The sequence below is a fragment of the Lithobates pipiens genome, unplaced genomic scaffold, assembly GCF_037356315.1.
Source record: "Lithobates pipiens isolate NorthernLeopardFrog02 unplaced genomic scaffold, aLitPip1_a1.2 Scaffold_30, whole genome shotgun sequence".
Lineage (NCBI taxonomy): Eukaryota > Metazoa > Chordata > Amphibia > Anura > Ranidae > Lithobates > Lithobates pipiens.
Window position 1 is genome coordinate 47148322 of NW_027507791.1, and position 4667 is coordinate 47152988.

Below are 4667 nucleotides of genomic sequence, written 5' to 3' on the forward strand. Positions count from 1 at the left end.
CAGACTCGGCAAGCGAGGGGACAGCCGACAGGCGTGCCACCAGACTCGGCAAGCGAGGGGACAGCCGACAGGCGTGCCACCAGACTCGGCAAGCGAGGGGAAAGCCGACAGGCGTGCCACCCGATGCGGCGAGGGGACAGCCGACAGGCGTGCCACCCGACGCAGCAAGCGAGGGGACAGCCGACAGGCGTGCCACCCGACGCAGCAAGCGAGGGGACAGCCGACAGGCGTGCCACCCGATGCGGCGAGGGGACAGCCGACAGGCGTGCCACCCGACGCAGCAAGCGAGGGGACAGCCGACAGGCGTGCCACCAGATGCGGCGAGGGGACAGCCGACAGGCGTGCCACCAGACTCAGCAAGCGAGGGGACAGCCGACAGGCGTGCCACCCGATGCGGCGAGGGGACAGCCGACAGGCGTGCCACCCGATGCGGCGAGGGGACAGCCGACAGGCGTGCCACCAGACTCGGCAAGCGAGGGGACAGCCGACAGGCGTGCCACCAGACTCGGCAAGCGAGGGGACAGCCGACAGGCGCGCCACCAGACTCGGCAAGCGAGGGGACAGCCGACAGGCGTGCCACCCGATGCGGCGAGGGGACAGCCGACAGGCGTGCCACCCGATGCGGCGAGGGGACAGCCGACAGGCGTGCCACCCGACGCAGCAAGCGAGGGGACAGCCGACAGGCGTGCCACCAGACTCAGCAAGCGAGGGGACAGCCGACAGGCGTGCCACCAGACTCGGCAAGCGAGGGGACAGCCGACAGGCGTGCCACCAGACTCGGCAAGCGAGGGGACAGCCGACAGGCGCGCCACCAGACTCGGCAAGCGAGGGGACAGCCGACAGGCGTGCCACCCGATGCGGCGAGGGGACAGCCGACAGGCGTGCCACCCGATGCGGCGAGGGGACAGCCGACAGGCGTGCCACCCGACGCAGCAAGCGAGGGGACAGCCGACAGGCGTGCCACCAGACTCAGCAAGCGAGGGGACAGCCGACAGGCGTGCCACCAGACACGGGAAGTGAGAGGAAACCACCAACATGCAGATATAAGCAGCAGAGCAGGGTCTACCTCTCCCTCACCTGTGACAACAGGCGATAAATGAGGGAGAATGTCTCTGAGGTGAACCCCACACATCGCACGATCTCCTCCACACTTCCCCTCACAGGGTGCCGCACGTTTCTCACACGTTCTGAATTCATTCACCAATCACGTCGCTCGCTGTGCGCCCGCCTTGCCTTTATCCCTGGCCCCGCCCTCCCGCAGCGCCGCCCCCTTCACATTGCATACGTTCCCCTCGGCTAGTGCTACCAGCGCCGAGTCCACATGTGTGGGCGGAGCGAGATGCGCCGCGTGCCAACCAATCGGACGCCTTCACCGCCCACGGCCCCACCTCCGTCCCCCGCCGCCGGCCAATCCGCCCGTCGCTCCGTCTGTTTTCCGACAGAAGTGGGCGGGGAGACGCCGGCCAATCAGCGCCCGGACACGAGTGTAAGGAGGCCGGCACGTGCTGGAGCGCACGTGTGTGTGTGCGCGAGTGAATGCAAAGCTGGGCTGAGAGAGGAGGAGAGAGGGGCGGAGCTTGCAGGAGACCGCCAGAGAGGCTGAGAGAGACACTCATCATACATACCGACCACCGACACCAAGAGACATTGTCTGCTACCAGGAGACACACCCTGCAACCCTCCGAATAACAGACCTCCACACAAGGTAAGAGACCCATCCACCCAACACACATTCACATTGAGAGACATCCAAGGATGGGCAGAGACCTCTGTTGTCTCCAAGAGACTGTATGAGACCTCTGAGGCATCTACTGGTGGTAAGAGACCTCTGTAAGCTCCAATGAGACCTCTATTAGCACCAGGAGATTGCCAGAGACATCTACTGGTGGTAAGAGACCTCTTTTGACTGCCAGAGACATCTACTGGTGGTAAGAGACCTCTCTTGACTACCTCTTTTGACTGCCAGAGACATCTACTGGTGGTAAGAGACCTCTTTTGACTGCCAGAGACATCTACTGGTGGTAAGAGACCTCTTTTGACTGCCAGAGACATCTACTGGTGGTAAGAGACCTCTTTTGACTGCCAGAGACATCTACAGGTGGTAAGAGACTTCGTTAGGCTCTAAGAGACTGCCAGAGACATCTACTGGTGGTAAGAGACCTATTTTGGCTCCCAAGAGACAGCCAAAGGCATGTACCGGTGGTAACAGACCCTCTTTAGGCTTCCAAGAGACTGCCAAAGACATCTGCTGGTGGTAAGAGACCTCTTTAAGCTTCCAAGAGATGCCCAATGAGACCTCTGTTAGCACCAAGAAACTCTCGGACATCCACTGGTGGTAAGAGACCTTACCAAGCGATTGTCAGAGACAAAGACATGTTCACTGACTCTAGGGAGTGCGATGCCAGATACCTCACACTAGGAGACCTTTGCTGAAGGGACATTTAAGAGCTCCAAGAGACTGTCGGAGACATAGCGGCACAGGGAGACATTCCCATTGAGAGATGACCACTGATAGCGGAGACATCACTGATGTTGTTGAGAGACTGTCAGACCTGATCAGAGAAGGTACGAGACATATGGTAGCACCAAGAGACTGTCAGAGATGCAGCCCTTGAGGAGAACAAACTCTATAGAGAGTGCCTGAGACCTCCACCATGGAGAAGACTGCCCTCCCTGGAACTATAGGATCTTTCTATGAAGCCTTCACTATAGGATAAGACCTCCACTGCCAGAAATCTTCCCTTTTTAGAATCTGTCATCGAGACCTCCCACTATGGGCTGAGACCCTCAGAACGAGAGGTCTTCCCCCTATAAGATCTGAGAGCTCCAGCAGAGAACGATGTGCCACCCCATAGGACCTGTCTCAGACTTCCAGAATGTGACATCTTCCCCATAGAATCTGTCTCTGAGACCTCCAGAATGAGATGTCTTCCCCATAAGATCTGAGACCACCAGCACTGAATGAGATGGGTTTCTCCCATAGGATCCATCTCGGAGACCTCCATAGCAAGTCTAGGAAACCTCCACTACGAGACTTGTTCCTTTTTAAAATCGGTCTAGTAAGACCCCCAAAATTAGACCTTTTTTTCATAGGTACTCTGAGACCTCAAACAAGATCTTCCCCATAAGATCTCAGACCTCGGCACAAAATGAGATGTGTTTCCCCCATGGGATGCTGCATTGTGACTTTCTGAACCAGATGCCAGCTGGTTGTTGCTGCATCACTCGAACCTTTGGAGGAGGGGTCTCAAACAGGCGGCCCTCCAGCTGTTGCGAAACTACAAGTCCCATGAGGCATTGCAAGGTTGACAGTTACAAGCATGACTCCCACGGGCAGAGGCATGATGGTACTTTTGCAACAGCTGGAGGGCCACCAGTTTTAGACCCCCTGCTTTAGAGCTTTATCCAAGAAGGTTTGCGATGGAATACCCCCTCATAGGATATTTCTCAGAGACCTCCACTATGGGATGAGGCCCCCAGAATGAGACTTCTTCTCCCATACACTGTCTCCAGGACTTCCAGAATGACATATGTTCCCCTTTGCATCTCTTTAGGAGACCTCTACTTTGGGATATGAGCTTCCTTTTTAAAATCCTGTCTCTTAAGACCTTCCTTATGTCATGAGACCCCCAAAATGAGATGCTTTTCCTATAGGCTCTGTCACAATGTCCTTCCCTATGGGATGAGACCTCCAGAATGTAATGTTTTCCCCATAAGACATGAGACCTCCAGCGCAGAATAAGCTATGTTTCCTCATAGGATCTGTCTGGGAGACCTCCACTATGGGATGAGACCCCCAAAACAGGATGTCTTTCCCATAGCATCTGTCTCGTAGACATCTCATTCTGGGGGTCTCGCCCATTAACAGAGGTCTACGAGACAGATGCTATGGGAAAAACATCTCATTCTGCGAGTCTCGCCCATTAACAGAGGTCTTTCCCATAGCATCTGTCTTGTAGACCTCTGTTAATGGGCGAGACCCCCCCAGAATGAGATGTCTTCCCCCATAGGATCTCTGAGACCACAGAGTGAGACGTGTTCTCCATAGGATCTGTCTGGGAGACCTCCACTATGGGATGAAACACCCTAAAATGAGGCACCTTTCGCATAGGATCTTTCTCAGACCGCCAGAGTGAGATGGCTTCCCTATACGATCTGAGACCCCAAAGGCTGAGACCTCCAGCACAGAACAAGACATGCTCCCCTATAGGATCTGTCTAGGAGACCTCCACTATGGGATAAGACCCCCCCCCTCCAAAACCAGATGTTTTTCCCATAGCATCTGTCTCAGATTCCTCCAGTGTGGAATAAGGCCCCCAGAATGAGATGCCATGGGATCTGAGACCTCCAGCACAGAACGAGATGTCTTCTCCCATAGGACCTGTCTAGGAGACCTCCACTATGGGTGAGACCATCCCTTACAGAGACTTCCGGTTTCCCTGCGACGACCCCAGACCCCTGTCCTATATTAGATATCCACACATCGTCTTCTCCACCCCAAGGTCTCAAGAGACCTTCAAACCCCCCTCCTCCCAAATATTCCTTGCGCCCCCCCCCCCCCCCCCCTGCTATGGGGAGACAGGGAGTATGTTCAGCACAGAGATGAGGGGCGGTCTATATATTTTGGGGTTGTCCATAGTGACAGAGCCGGCATTTCAGAGGCAGTG